The sequence below is a fragment of the Anopheles merus genome, chromosome 2R (genome assembly GCF_017562075.2).
Source record: "Anopheles merus strain MAF chromosome 2R, AmerM5.1, whole genome shotgun sequence".
In the NCBI taxonomy this organism is placed as follows: Eukaryota; Metazoa; Arthropoda; class Insecta; order Diptera; family Culicidae; genus Anopheles; species Anopheles merus.
Genome location: NC_054082.1, coordinates 48,118,947 through 48,134,698, shown reverse-complemented (window position 1 = coordinate 48,134,698; position 15,752 = coordinate 48,118,947).

Genomic DNA, 15,752 nt, shown 5'->3' with positions numbered 1-15,752 from the left:
CCCAATAACCAACCTTTTGATAGTTCAATATCACCGTGAAAGATTACTATTGTTGTATTCGTCTAACTGATCAAGCATTACATCTCACATGAAGTACAGTAAGTGATTTCCGTTTCCCTTTGAACCTTTAATCATTACAAACTGATCAACCTGGATAGCCATTTCCTCTGCCTCTCGATGTCAAATTAAAATAGTAGAAATAATTACATTCGGTAGCTACATCCACTGCTAATAGTGCCGTCTACCGCTGGTTGGCTGCTAGGATCGCGGGTCAGTATGTAAATAGCGCACCAACATGACGATAACCGGTGTTTGATTTCATGCTTTGCGAAGCGTTACAAATGGACCAATTTGTGCATCACTGCTACAGTAGCACAATCATCTCGAAAGGTCAGCGGTACAGCAAATTGCCCAATTTGATAGACTCGCCGACGTTTAGTTCACAGATTATTCGATAGGTGAGGTCGGATCCTGTTCCGACGTACTGCACATATTGCATAACAGGCAAATTGGGTGCTAACAAAATGCATGTACTTTGATGAGTTTGTGTTTGTGTGTGGGTGTGATATGCGGTTGGAGGATGTGGGATTTCAGCACAACTGGTGCCGGTGGATGTTAACAAAAATCAATCTATTGGAGATGACCACTGCACCAATTGCCCTTCCAATTCCGCGGAGTGGAGGCTTATATATATTGAGGATTTAATTTCAACGCTCCATGCTCTCATACACACACACATATAAACATACACAGAACAACAGTTTCGGTCGAAATGAAACCGGCCGAAATGCGTGATTAGCAGTGAAACTAAATTAAATGGACGATTTGGTAGCATTTTGTGCAGGCTGTACCGCGGGTGTGGGAAACAATTTGAGTGCGTTTCATTTCGACCGGAAACATGGATACCGCTGAACGACTCACGTAACAGGTTGGCGACAGGTCGGTTGATAAGATGAAATAAAGTGCACTAATTTCGTTTTTGTATGATCATAAAACGGTGACATCATATCATGGTACGGAACATGTAAGACTCTTGCTCCGGTGACGTGCTCAGAAGTGTCTTCACGTGGTCGCACAGAGATCATTGTAGCGAAGAATCACTGGTCGCATGTTCTTCAGTCGAACAATTACGGCTAATGTGATTACCGAGAACATCGTCACTCCCTTTTACGTCAAGTTTTCTAGAGGAACGCGTTACTGCGGGCTTTTCGGGGGTTTAACATAGCAAGAAATGTTAGAAATCTATTAAAAGTCTTATTATCTTTTCCTTTTCCTGCCGAGAGATGGTTGAGTATATTCATCTCATACTTGATACAAACACACTCCACCATTGGTTTCCTGGATAGAATAACTAAAGCTGTGAAAATGGTAGAAAGATGGCGTAAATGTTTGCTCCGGAGGTTGAATCGCAGAACTTCTACGCGAAGCATGCACGAAACACTCTACGCCGAAGTGCGACCGGAAAAGCGAACGCAACTACAATAAAATTTAGATAATTGTGTGCGATCATTGCGGTGTTGGGCTCGGTTTACTTGGTGGTCACCCAACAAGAAGAAAACAAAACGCATAAGCGTCTTCTTGGAACCTATCAGTGGGTTTTAGACATACCGACAATAATGGTATGCAGAGCATTCCCAGCACAACAACAAGACAGTGAGGCAAACGGGCAACCCTGAATTGTAATTTTGTCCCGCAACAACGGCACGTAAATCATACAAATTTATATTCAATATAAAAGCAAATTTGAATACTAATAAAATCATGAATAATCGTTTAGATGAAAATGAGCATACTCACACATGTGCATGTATTCAGGAATGACCAAATTATGACTTTTTGTCGTTCTCCGGTCAAGCGGAAATAGTGCTTCAATCAACTCCTATTCGATCTTTGTTTAAATAGCATCACCAGCTGCAATCACTTACCATCTTCCGGGGAATGGAAAACGTGAAACAAACCGTTGATATTAAGTGATTTCTCCAGGAATGTCCACCCCCGACAACAGATGCCGTTGACAGGGTGTGCGAGAACTTTTCCTTTCCATTTCTTTCTTGCACCGTGTTGCCTCGTCTCACAGAATTCACCCAAACTCGGGCGTTGAATCAGATCTGCCACATAGGTCGGTATGTAGCGGTCAAATGATTTTACTTTCGTTTTCTTCTAATTTAATTAGGAAATTCCGCTTCGTTCGGGCCATCATCCGCATCACCATCGTCATCTGTTCTCGATCAAGTCCCGGTAAAGTAACAGCGAAAGTGAAACGCCATGTTGCCGTTGGCAACACACGACAATGAAGATCAGCATCGGCCGTGGACAAACGGTTGGCATTGGGTAAAATGTTGGGCGAAACGTCTCTCAAGCAACCGCCGCACGTACAGATGACCCGAGCCGAGTTGGTTTGAGGAACGTGGCAGTTGCGGCAGTCGAGAGAGATTTTCGATTAAGTGCTGTAAGGTTGATTGAGTGGCAACAATGTCGATGGTGAGTACAATTTAGATGTGTTTGGGGATCGATTTCGGGCGCTTAATTAGAAGGCCATTCGAGTAGGTCTATTAGCGGAGGCTTCATTACCACTTGGGTGAAGTATTTGCTGGAGTGGTTTATTAACGTAATATGTGTTTACATTTTGATTACTATGGTGGATAGTTGGATGTTGGTTATTTTCTGTTGCTTTTTAAATATTAGTAGCTTGAAAACATAAATAGTTTTAAAAGCTCTAGTTACTTTATAATCTTACCTTCATTAATAATAGGGTCTGTGATATATCAGAGAATGGAGTAAGTCATTGCTCTCTAGCTGGTAAGTAAATGTAATGAAATGCACTCAAGGACATGTCGAGTTTTGCCAGCTCGATTGATTCTGTTACCTCGTTTCAATCACTTCCGGTGCATCTCATGTAACTAGCAAGAAATCGCTTGAATTTACACCGTTGAGGAAACTAACAAACTGCTTTCCTGACGGACGGTTGGGAAATTGTTCGCAAGACAACGAAACCCCCTATCGTGAAGCGGGCGTAAAACGGTGAAGATACCTGGCGGGAAACGAACGCACTGCACCTAATTTAATTTTGCACTATTTACGTGTCCTCCGCTTGCGCGGTACTTTAAATTGCTTGATAAACGCCATCCGCGTCGTTGTCGTCGTCGACATCGTTGTCCTTCCGCATGACGTTGCTGGGAGTTGCAGAGTTCTGTTGTGAGAACTTTTTACCGTTTATCAACGCCGCCGGGCACCATCAATGAGGGTCGATGTTGGAAAAGGGTCGAAAAGGTGCACACACACACTTTTACCACCGCACGCAAGATCCACTACAGTTTCTACACACACACATTTTTCCTCCAAAATGGAAATGGTAAAAAGGAAAAACTCTACACCACTTTGGTGGTGCGAGGCGAACGAGCGATGCGCAGCGAGGAGTGTTACTTTAAAATAATTCAATTTGAAAATCAATTGCACTTGTACCCTTGGGCGTTAGTTCACCAGTCGCAATGAAACCTGCAGCGGCAAGGTTCCGGTTTTGCTCGGTTCGACAACATCCGCACAGCGAAACGGAGCCTTTCGTCGAGATCGATAAACCTCCGCTTTGGTCATTCGGCTGTTGTGGTGGATTGGCGTTCGATTGAGTTAACAGGCCTACCGGCTGAACGTTTTTCCCCATCTACTTAGTCTATCCTTTGCCTCACGCCAGCATGTACAGAGTGTGTGTGTATGTGTTTAAATTCTATTTCACCTCTTTTTTCCTATGAACGTTCTGGTAGCCGGCAGCCGTTTTCAAACTCACACCCAAAACAAGCGCTCCTGGCACCAGGTGAGTGGCCGGCAGACAGGGCAAGTGTGCGAACAGAAAACAAAAACATGCTTCCGATCACGAATGAGGCTGTGTCCTGGTGCCAAGCCTAGCGTATTTCCGATGTGTTGCAGACCCGCCAGTCACGTTGATGGAGAGTGTGGAGAGTTGTAGTTGGCGCCCCAATCTTAGTGTCGTTAGTTTTTTGTTGTCGCCGTCCGACCGTTGCATTAAGTGGTGCAGGATAAGACAGGATCTTGGGTCGCTTTTTCACATCGCGTTTGTTGCGTATGCGACTTGCTTTGGTCATCGCCGCTGAAATCGATATGAAATTGCCACAGCCACTGCTAGATGAGAAGAGGAATGGCTTTTTTCACCTGACAGCAATGCAGCATCAGCCACTACATCAGCAATATACCGGTATGGGTTTCAGCTGGAGATTGAGTCCGAGTGAAGTGGGGAGAGAAAATAGAAAAAAACCCTCAATACAGCACAACGTTGACAAAGCGTTCTAAACTCGATGAATAGCGTATGTTGGTATAATGGAGCAGTACCCTTTTTGTAGATTTAAAGTTGCTTCCTAAAAACAGTTAAGCATTAGCATGAGTTTGTACTGCGATCTGTGCCAATCAATATATATTACACGGATAGAACTCGATGAAACATCTTAAAGGTTTTTGAACAATTTTACCCTAAACATGTTATTATCTTATCTTTAAAAAGTGGAAAAATAAAATGAAATCTATTCTCTTATATGCACTTTGTCGCTTCAAAATTTCCAAAGAATGACAGCCCTGAATGCCGCCAGAGCTACGCAAAAAGTTCCTCTGCCCGAATGCGACACAGCCTCCGGTTCTATTTTTCATAATGCAGCAATGACATCCAGCCAAGCATGATACTTGATTAAAGTTGTACGTTGGGGTGTTTGCTATTTATGGCGTACTACTGTGTAGCTATATTTGGCCACACGATGTGCTGCTGACAAGTTTTTGTGCATGTTGTGTAGCAAAATTCCACATTATTGAGCCGTTTTGCGTTTTAGCTAATACTCAAAGTGCTATCCCGAATCAAACCGGCTGTATTCAAAACAAAAGGGACCAGTATGGTATCGGAACATCAAAGGTTGGCCGTAGCGAGGGTTACGGATCCGCATCATAAGAGCATACAACCTTGACGCGTTGAAATTTTGATTTATGAGCTTCAAAAGGCCAAAAAACCGCCCCTTTTGGCGTGGGAAGATGACAATATTGGTTGACGGAGCTAAAGAAATAAGCAAAAATGCCAGCAGGATGGTAAAATTGATTTGCATTTTATTGATTTTCGTTCTTTTGTCAAATATAAAGAGACAACGAGCGAGACTATGGAACATTGTTTCGTTGATGGTGGAAGGGTGAAACCGGGTATTGAGGTGTTATTCGGACGAAGTTTCATTCATTCTTTCTCCTGGTGAAACCTTGTCACATACTCAGCACATCATGGCCATTTTCTTGCTGTTTTGCTAACAAGCGGCAATTTTCGTCGCCACTATACCCGTTACACGACCCGGGTCGTACGTGGTGTCACATTTAACCCGCTTATAATTATGCGAAGAGAAGGTTTTCTTTTTTACTATTGACTTCCATAATGGCACTCGGTTTCTATAGCTAACGGACGTTCAACTGGAGACTAGATTGTCAAATCGCTCCAAATGCACGCTGGAACGTAGTAAAATTAGCAAAATTGCCCATAGTTGTACGTCTTTTTCTCGATCGCAGGGACTGTCGCAGACTGAAGCGATTTGCATCTTCCGAAAGATGCAATTAAGTGAATTGATGCGGAGATTTTCTGCGACCTGTTTTGACCGTCCAGTACATGCTTTGGTACTAAGATTGGGACGAGTTACTGCTACCAATTACTCATACAAAAGTTGCAAAGGGAATGAGGGACACATAAATATGGTAGTCGTTGGTGAATGGGTTGTTTCGACGGCATGCTTTAATGAATGTGCGCCATTCCTAGTGTTGCTCTGCTGCTGTCTCGAAGGCAGCGGGGTTAAAATGTTTGGAACGGAGTGGTTTAGAACGTTTTACTTCGCTAGCACGCATGCATATTGAAAAGCATGAAATGGTAGTTTGTGCCGGATCGCCCTGAGAACGTAAGGAAGTAATCTCCGGATACAGTAGTTAGTGCAGCATATGTATTTAATTTGCACGCTCTGTTGTAGGGCAAAACTGTATGCCATACAGTTTTCCTTAACCTGTTGGTTGCAGAATAAGGCTGTTGTCGGATAAAATCGGATAATTTGCTCGATAGAAATAAGTAAGTACTGCTTTAAACAATAAAATCTATTTTAATGACCTGCAATTTTATAGTTTTCAATGTGTTGGTGTGTGTCATAGTCTAAATTGTTGCACGTAGCAGCATTATCGATGAGAAATTGCAATAAATGCTTCCAAACAATATAGTGACAAAAACTCACACTTTAACCATTTGATTATCGTGGACCAAACAAAAAAGAGACGAAAATGTCAGCCAACACTGTTTCGCAATCGTGCTGTGGTGAACTTTTTGAACAATTTTGAAACATCGTTTCATTAGCAGTCTCCATTCATTCGGTAGTGTGTACAAATGAAAAGAGAGTCAAAAACGGCGTTAGCTATTCAATTAAAAGAATAAAAAGCAACAGCTACAGTGGATCAGGTTAGTTGAGGATCCGAACCACCAGCGGGTCACAAAAACAGTGGCCAATCAACTTCCGGTGCAAAACTACAAACCACCCATCCGTTTCCCATGGCATGTGTGTGTATGTGAGTGCAGCGGATAGCGATTGGAAAATACTTTACTAGAAACGAGTAAAGTTGTTCTTGTTAGCAGTGTTGCGAAAAACTGGTACAAAAACTAAATTCGCCACGTATGCGGCCACACCGATAAAGTTCCGATTCTGTGGGACGTGCTGTAGCGCATAACTTTCATTTTTGATCTCGTCCCCTGTGGATTTCGGTAAATGCTGCCCAATTTACCTCAAATGCACACGGAACGAAAAGGACGCTAACGAAACTATCGATCATGGGTCATGTTTCTTTTATCTTGTGCTGTATTTTTTGGCTCTCTCATCAGGAAGCAGCAGACTCGGCAGCGTTCGTTGCGTAAACCAAACTGTACTAAAAATCCGACCCTCGAATCGTTGGACATGGCACCGTAATTCATGGAGCACCTGATATGTTGTCCACCCTCACCATTTCCAGTGTATCGCTTTTTGGCCTGTGGGAAGGAATGCATCCAACATGTCATGTGTGCGTCCTTGGCGTTTGTTGCGATATGACAAGATGAATAGTAAACCACTCGTCATCGTCAACGGGCCGGAGCTGTATCGTGTCCCCGGGCAGCGCAGCCCCTGGATCGAACTCACACACACACTCAATCAAACAATGTTTTACTTTACATTAGTACGGTGTGGGCATACTTCGGTTGGCCAATGTCGCATCTGGATGCTGATGCGCACGGTGGTTGCGTGGTTGAGGTGGTTAATCGATGACTCGCATTCCGTGCAACGAGTAATGATAGGTGCGAGTGAGTGCTCAGTCTTTCCATCCAGGGGAATGATTGCAATTGAAGCTATGAGTCAGTGTATCGATTCAAATGGAGCAATAGCGAAAACTACTCTACCGTGGAATTGCAGGTAGGAAGTAATGTTCGCATTCCTAGCTACCAACTATGCATGAACATGCACGAACATCGAATAAAAAAAACGGAGATTATTTTTTCTAATGCTAATGACTGTGACGATTCTTGTTAAATGTTTACATTCAGTAGGTATAAAGCGGTATACAAAGCGATGATCCTTGAAGAGCACTTACACATTTTGTGACTTTAAATAAAATTCAATTTGGTTGTTTTTCCTATCATGAAATGTTGTTTGATCGTTTACATCGTATTTAAATGTGGAATTGTGGCGTACAACTATATATTCGCTCAGGTAGCGAATGAATTTTCATATCTTTCTTGAATGTGTACTTAAAACTATACTAATTTAGTTATAGTTATTATTATGCAATACGAATCGAGTTTTTTGCGTTACAAACTGCTGGAACGTTTTTTCACAAAGATAAACATTTCAAAACAAAAATATTTTCAATTTCTTGCGTATGAATAGCAATTTTATTTTTTCGTTTTTGCTTATCAAAAGTCAGGCAATGTCAGGCAAGACGGGCATGTTGTTGAGTCGTACGAGTTGACGACTGTACCATCAGACCGGTCCGACTTGAATACTTTAATAAAAAAGGAATGCTTTAAATGCCTACAAATTCAATTGGCTTTTAATGCCCTGCATCGTCAGCTCTGACTTTACACGATTCGATTGGTTTACCTACGAATTCATGAAATCATGAAATCACTACACTCTTAGTACCAACCAGAAAGAGTACACGGACTGAACACACAAACTACAAACATAAAACGGAAGTGTAAGTTTACAAATAGGAAAAAAACAACCCCTTTGGCCGGAACTAAAAACCACTGAACATTGCCAGATTCCGGGCCAGTGGCCAATATGACAACATTTGTGCCGGCACTGGGTCAGTGAGCAGATAAAGAACGAAAAAAGCTGAACGGGGCACAAATACAAGCGTGCCACCAGTGTGCTGTTTGATCGCCGTGCAATCAGTGCAGCGTGAAAATTACGTATCCATGCTTAAGCCATATGTTGATGCGTCGTTCACCCAGAGTTCATTCGTCTAGCGGGAGCGAACGTATGAACCCGGGGTTTGCGGCAGGGCGGTTGAAACATTAACGCACAATTATCTACCGGCTTTCGGTTTCCGGCTTACCTTGCTACCGGATTCACTTTGCTTGTCCTCCGCTTCCCCTTGCTCGATACGATATTGCCCCCTATTTTGGAAGTTTATACAATTTCATTTTGTTTTTGCTGCTTTTAACATTGGCTCTACAATCAGAAGCAACACTTTTTACTCACTTTTCAATGATGGAAATCTCGCTCTCCCCATTCTGAGAGGAGAATTTTTCCAACTGGAACCATTGTCCCGCATGGTGAGTGATTTTCGGGGAGGGAGTGGAGTTATACCATTTCAGAAATTGTGATCATTTGCCTAGCACTCGATATGGAATCTGACGTTCCGACGGTTATGGGGAGGAAAAAGGGAGGTAAACATTTGAGTTCTTATAATTAGAGGAAAATAAACATTATCGTTTTTTTGGCGTGCATTGGGTATGATCGGTCTGGTGGAAAGAAAATCGAAAATGTAATTCACCTGCACGCGGAAAGTTCTGATGGAACGCATATAAAAATTAAGTTGAATGGAGGAAGTGACGTTTCCGGTTGCAATTACGTTTCAATAGGCTGAAAATAATGATGATATCGAAAGCGAATTTGATGGAACATTTTTTTTTATCGAGAGGGAAGTATTGCTGAAAGCGATATTGTATGATAAGCAACGTATATAATTGATAATAACGTATCATGTTTTGTTATACACTTCTTAAACTATTCATGGTCAAAGAGCAACATTTACAAATCAAAGTTTTGATGGTTTATTCTTATCCAAAATATCTCCAATTTATTTTTAATAGCACGTTTTTTTTGTAATTTGCATAGTAAATAAGGACTAATAATATAAAATTTGTTCACACATTCAAAGTTAAACTAATAAAACCAATTACCATTCGATTGTATTGCATTAAACAAATAAGACATGGTATTGTATTGTAGTTTTGATAATCATATTTTGCCTAATTTTACATTCTACAGTAAGCATTCTACAAAACAAATAAACAAGGATCATAAAAAACTTTCACCAAAGATGCAATTTATAACTTGTTATAGTTAAACAAAATAAATCTAATTGCTATACCCATCATCAATGGGTTATGATATTGTAGCTAATCTGTTTTCATCTTATTATTTCAATCCTTCCACATCGCTGAAGAACTAAAGACCCAAATCACAAAAACAGTTGGTTCCTGTTCGCACATGAGCATTCGCTCGTGTCGCATCAAAAGAAAAAGACAAACCCCATCCGCCGGATCCTCCCTGAACAGGGAACACATGAGAACGCTCGACCATACGCAACAAGTGACAAGCGTTCGCACTTTTACCAACACTTCCGCTGACAGGAAGTTTACGGACAAAATCAGATAGCTCTTGTAACGACAGGAGGGCAAACGGCAAGCAGAGCAGCGCGGTAGCGGGATAAAATAACAAAGGAACTTTCTTGCTCTCGTCGTAAGAGCGCTAAAGCTAAGCCAGCCGGTCAACCGAACGGTGAGCGTAATGCTAAACCTGCACCGGCACGAGCCTTTTTTTCGGAAGAAAGGAACCTAATTGAATGCGCGCAAGCGACATAAAAGTAAACAAAAAGCGTGCACCCTCGCATCCATCTATCCATCCGGCGGTGCGATGGTTGCTTGCCGAAACGGCCGGATAGATCGTGCCGCATAATCACTCTGCGACCATCGTGATATAGCGCTCCCAGTACGACTGGCGAAGACAGTGTTATGTGTATGAGCGGTGGATCCAGAACAAAAAACCACTCGAAATGAGAAGAAAGCGGCGGAAAAGATAAATCAAAACGATCTTCATCTGCGTTGATTTTAGCTAATTGTGTGAGCATGATAGGCCGGGATGGGTGCACGGAAGCCCCAAACTAGTGAAGATGAGATGCCCTTGCTTAGTAGCATCATCCGGCAGTAAACGCTGAAGGTTGCCTACTGTTAACGGTGCGCAGCGTGCGTCCGCTCCAAACGTCTCGTCACCGTACAATGGTCGCTTTTGTGGTTTAATTACGCGTTTCCGGTCCGGTTAGGTGGGTGGCGGTGAATATTTCCCCTACATTATTTCCTGTGACAGTGGCCGGAGGGGAAGCTCCAAAGAGGAGACTGTGATAAGAACGGCAGCCGGGCAGGAAGGCAGCAAGAGGATGCGATGAAGTGCGTTGTTTATACGTTAACAGCAGCACGGATATTGTCGTGCCCGGTAATGGGTTATGCTTTTTGGGGTATGATCGTCACTCGAAACATGAGTCGCAACCCCTCAAGCATAGAGGTTCTGCATCCAACCAGTATTCGCCGAACCTATGCGAGAGTGTTATAAATGTGACTTAGTGCCATGCGGAAAGATATTGTTCCAAAAGCGGCCAGGCTATCGTTAAAACTATGCGCACAACCAGGCTACATCATGAAGCACAAGCGCAAAACCACAAACCCTCTAGGTGGAAAGTTTACCCTGAAGAAGATGTTTCCAATTTCCATTAGCAAAATCTGGCCAACAGTGGCGCCGTGTCCCGGGCGTACGCGAGAGTAGAGAACAGCGCAAATATCAATTTACCTCTCAAATGTCGTACCATGGTAACACCACCATGGTCCCTCTAGTTCAAGGCGACCTTGTAATCACAAATCTCGCAACAAACAGCAAAGTCAGCGTTCACGGTAAAGGCTTCTTGCTAGGTACGTTTAGCCAATTTAAGGTCTCCTGCCTCCACACCGATTACAGCGGCGAGTTAGTGTGTTTGTTCCCGGGCACTAATTTACCATCCAAATGACAAACCAGACCGCTTTCGTTGACTGCTTGACGAACGGCTACACAATGCCACCCGTAGGTTAGCAGCTTCTCAACACTGCTGAATCGCGACTGCACAAGTGCATATAAATTCATAATTAAACCCAAACCTCGCAAGCACCCTTTGGGTGCATCTGTAGGAACTCTCAGAGCGCAAAAGGACAACGTTTTCGGGCGCTGTCCGAACAATGGTGAACGTTATGTACCTCACCAAATGGGTGGGCGATAGCTTTTGCTCCATGAAAACAATCGGTTGCACACAATGTTATTGTGCAATTTGCTCCCGTTGACTAGGACTGTGCAACGGGACACAGGGTACATGCGTTGCAATCGCTGCCGTGGCGATAATTGAAGCGATTTGCGTGATTTTACAACTCATTTCTCGTCCTCGCTGGCTGGGCTTACACAACGTGGCATGCCGGCTCCGTGCACGTGCATTTGCATCTGTACGCTGTTGGTGGAGACTCTGTCGAAATGGCACGAAACACTTAACGCTGCATCGGGCATACCGGAACAGTCGCGTCCTTTGTGCGAAATGTACAAGATGATAGCCTCGAAAGTTGGGTGACGATGTGCCCAGTGCGACCTCCTAATTGGGACGCCAGACCATTGTCGTCGATGGTGAGTGCTCGATACACTTGGGGACCAGCGGGTGCATCGGGACGTTGTCCGGGAAGACATTGAATGGTGCTTTTGTCCCTCGTCACGCATCCCACGCTGATTGCGCAGCTCATGGGATCCATTTTGTGCGTGGCTGTGTGTTTGCGTAGTAAAGTTTGCTCCAACTGTTAGTACTTCATTGAGGGGCAGCGAATGGTAGCGGATGGGAGTAACGTGAAACGATTAGCTATCCATTACAGTTTCTAGTGGGGATGGTGGTGCATGGTGGTAAACGTCGAAACAAAGGCCGATTTTATGGGCTTGCTTTCGACGGTCGGTCGACAGGATGTTACATTTTAAAGCGATTATGCAATTAATAGAATGCTAATAGCTAATACCGAACTTGGATGCTTGGAACTTCCGTTAGCACTCTTTCAAGTTCAACTGGAAGTGGAGAAATGGCGTAGAATGCTGTCATGCTGATGGGATGGATGTTGCATATATAGCTGCGAAGAAGGGCTTATTCCCTGGGGGCATTTGTTTAGCAATAACCGTTGAAGTAAATTAATCATACATCGCTCGTAGGGCGGTTGCAGCTGCCCACCAGATTGAGTTGAAGCTATAAAGTAAAAATGTAATTTTCCATTAAATCGATTCAAGTAAAAAAGGGTAGCCAATTCCACTAACCAAAGATCCGTTTATTTATATGATACGTGGTGATATTAATTGGAATTTATTTTTTCCTCGGTCCGTCGTATGAATAATAAACGCATCATATTATCATTAAACGATCTGCACCTGCCTCTTGCTTGGCTTGAGTATCTCCTTCATACAACGTGCCAACTGTGCGTGTATATAACCAATGTATGCCAATATATGTGCGTGTATATAACCACTCACAAAAAGATTCTGCCACATGAGCAACGCGCTATAATAGCACTCTGTTCGTCTTATTACGGAACTCATAAATAAATTCCATCTTGAAACGAAGGATTTTCTTATCAACTGCCAATACCTCTATTCGTCCACAGTAATCGACCAGCTGGGTACCGAGCCCGGAATCATAAATTCATTCCGATCCCTCGACCACGCAATAACCGTAGTGTAGCAATCTTAACTCTCCGTATGAATCTGCTGACCGAAACGACCAGAGGGCTAAGCTTCCTGTACCCCAAGCGGGCAACCATGATAGCAATCGTTTTACGAGCAAAGAAAGTTCTGCTCCTGCTGGAAGGAACGCATTAGAAATGCAATTAGAAGATTCTGCCGGTTCTGGTTGCATTCAATTGGATTGCACAAAGAAGCTATGTACCATCGGTTTTGGGTTTTTTTTGTTGTAGACCGTATCCCTTTTTCGACTATGATCAAAGCGCTGTTTCGGGGTGGAGAGAGTTTGCCAGTGATGTGCACGGTTGTGCTCGATCAAGCTTCATATCCTATGGGCTCCATCCCGCACCGCGTACGATTACGCGCTTTTCGAATTCGTCGTGTTTGTGAAAACAACCCACACCATACACCACATTCCTTGCTAACGTTTGCAACGTTGGGTTTGCTTTGAAAATAGCCATTTTAATAAATTACATCCTTTTCAGTGCACAGTGCACGCTAGGCGCTAGAGGGTTCCTTGCGTCTGAGCGTATTGCCTTTTCATATGTGAGTGTGTTTGTATGTGAGAGTGTTTTTTGTTAACTTTTTGGCTTTTCTCGGCATTGTCAAAACCACAGGGGTAGTGGTAGTTTTCGTTTACAGACAGTCGTTCCTTGAACCGTTACGCTTGCGCTCTTCTGGAGGTTGGCGATTGCAGGCTCAGCAGTAGTGACCGTATTTTATCTGATAACACCCAGGCAACGATTTAACCGGGTCAGCTAGAAACACAAACACAGGCGTACTGGCGTGCGAGCGTACTGTGAAGGAATAGCATGTAGCGGGACAGTTCGAGACGGTATGCCAAACAGCTGGTAGATTCAATGATTTTCTTCCCTCGGTATGTTGGGCAACTGTGTAACTAAAGCATAAGAGGTAAAATGGTCACTTAATATGTATCTGTAACAATTCGTTTTTTACTATAGTTATGATATTATATCAACAAATTAAATGTTCATATTAAACAGGAACATATTGTACGTTTGACAATGAAAATTTTGCAGCAAGGAATTTCGATGACCAATTATTTAAAGTTTAAACAATTCGTAATTGTATAGCTTTTAATTATGACAACCGTATACTCGGTCGAAAACCGAAATTTAAAGTAATGCAAATATTTTATTGTGCAACCAGTTATTAAAAAAAATCATTCATTCAGTTTGATAACAGTTTGTATAGTTTTTTTTCATTTCAGGATATTGTTGCATAAAATCTGAAAAAAGAACTACTTTACCCCCAGATACCGTAATTGAAGACAGCACATTGCTAAACGTTTGCTCCTTGAGCAACTGTTGGCATTCGCACGGGCAGACCGGGTAGCAAGGGCCAGTGCGTCCTTTATCTGTATGTTCCAGGCGAGCAGCGACTTGTGACTATTTGTCGAGTGTTCTGTAAACGGGATCGGGAAGAGTCAACATGCGGGCGAAGAAACATGCGGCACGTTTTTCTAACATTCGTTTGGCTGACCATTTACCGCCGCAGCACGTGAGCAGTGTGGCTTTCGGATTTGGCTGCAGTAACATGTGTGAGTATTTTTTTTTCATGTTATCTCTGATTCTACACTATTATCCTTCAGGCGTGGATATGAAACCGTCGCGGAGACAAGGACACCATGCTAGAAGCAATGTAACAAGATTCAAAACACCATTTAGTGGGGTAGAATAGCTAAAAAGAGAAACAATGTAAAGAAAAAATAATCTGTTAGGGAAAAGTTGTTGTAACTGTTTAAACTTCACTCAAAAAGATTACTCCACTGGCCACAAAGATGAAGCTGGTATTGTCCCTTCCGGTTGGTTCCCCCCACCCCTAGTCCCCTCCTTTAGCTACCGTTTTTGTGACCAGTTCCATCCCTGTAGGCCACAAATGTATGCGGCCGCAGCGACTTCGTCCAGGGATTCAAATGTTCGGAGATGTCATAAAAAAGCCCGCGTTTAGCGGCTACCAGTAGAAACCCCGTCCGTGGTAAACGAAACGTGCACGTACGTGATCCGACATATTAATCTGACTCGCTATGACCCCTCCCGGGCCGAAGGGGATGCGCTGTTGGAAGATTTCGTCCGTCCCTTGCCGACCCGGAGCGGAACAAATCTTGCACTCGTATTGTAGATGTGTGTGTGTGTTGTTTTTTTTTTATTGCTGCATGCTTTGAATGGAAAGAAAAACTGTCGAAAGCATCCTTTATCTTTAGCCGACCGACCGACCGACCAACCGGGCCTGTCCTTCGCTTTATTGTCATGCCCGTTACTGTGCACCCATCTCACAGTTGCAGTCGTCACATGAACCGTGCTGAGACGTCTTGTACGTCTTCTGGTTCCGGACACGACGACATAATGGCTCTCTCGCTTTCTTGTCCCGGCTGCCGTTAGTCGTGCACTTCCCTTGCGGAATCACCCATTTCCGCTTTGTGCCGTTCGTTTGCCGTTCAGTTTGTTACTTCCGTATCCGTTCGCGCGTTGCCAAAAACAAAAATGTTGAGTGTCATAAAAATTTAAATTTTTATGTCGACCGCTTGAGAGGAAGAAGCTCAAATTTCTTTTAAAAAAAACAACTAAACATGAAATCATAAAAGAAGCAACTAAAAAATACTTAGGAAGGAAGCATGCTGTAAGTTTTTTGTAACATGTTGAGAAGTAAAAGAAGAAACCTTCTACTAGTCATTCCACCTGGAGCAAG